Raw genomic sequence first — 1,352 nt, 5'->3', positions numbered from 1 at the left:
CAGAGGATTTTGTATGACATATATATATATATATATATATATATATATATATATTAATTAACAGACGCGTCTCATATAGATATTATAATAATAATAATAATAATAATAATAAAGGTGGTCTTCTTCAGTCTACACGTAAACGTTTTCAATATACATGTTACTATAATAATATAATATAATTTTATTATAATGTTTTTGTGTCTATAACGTGTGACAGGCTAGCTAGTGTTGATCACATATAGTATATATTTAGCATGACTAATAATATAATTTTATTTAAATTTGTCGCTTTGTATGAATTATTAAAAAATATCGCCATGTGTACTTCTCCAACCTAATCTAACAACGACAAAGTACACATGACATATTAATTAAAAAAAAAGTTTATAAGAAGCTGACTGTTGATATTAAAGAGCTAGAGACATAATTTGTGTTTGATAATATAATTAAATGTATTATTAGAAGTTGATGATATATATAAGAAATAAAGACAAATTAGACTACAAAGTACTAAACAAATATATATGCATGGAAGTAATGGAGATTAAGAAAATTTAGAAGTAAATAATAAATTGTTTTTTTATTTTTCATTTTGATATTTGATATCATATTAAAATTTGGCTGAATTTGAATTCGAGCTAGAAATATCTATATTAAAAAATAAAATATTTTCTAACAAAGATAATTTCGTATTCAGAGGTTTAAGTCAGAGACCTCTTGGTTAATTGATTACTTGAGGTAGAGATTAAATTTTGTGTATAATGAATAATTGAAAATTATGATTCTTTTTCAATTGAACTTCACCATTTTTGGATTTATGTGCCATTATCCTTTGACGTGTGTAACGTATACTAGAGGATGGCAAGCACAGGCCTTATGGACAATGAATTAGTCATAAAAATAACTACAATTAAATTAATTTAAATAACATTTGTTGAATTATTATTCAATTAATTTAAATAATATTTGTTAAATTATAATTCAATTAATTCTAATATAATTTGTTATAGTTCTATGATTTCGAGTTCAGGCCAACGATTTAATGAGTGTTCGATCTTTCATAGAAAAAACGAGGAGTTCAAATTTCGGTAGTTAATATAAAAAAAGATAGTTTTTTTTTTATGTTTAATATTAATTACTTATTTATCAAATTATTTTTCAAGATTCAATAATAAACATCAATTATTAGGGATAGTGTGGTAAAATAGTCATGTCAATCATTATTTTCTTTATAAATATGTTCAATCAAAATATAATAAGTAAGATTATACGGAAAAAAATATTAAAAAGAGTTAAAGGAGTAAATTAGTAAAAATATTCTTCTCTTATTTATGAACTTTTAAAGAGCTTTA

Source organism: Solanum pennellii, chromosome 8 (genome assembly GCF_001406875.1).
Source record: "Solanum pennellii chromosome 8, SPENNV200".
Classification (NCBI taxonomy): Eukaryota; Viridiplantae; Streptophyta; class Magnoliopsida; order Solanales; family Solanaceae; genus Solanum; species Solanum pennellii.
The sequence above is the reverse complement of the archived record's forward strand: the minus strand, read 5'-3'. Positions refer to the sequence as shown.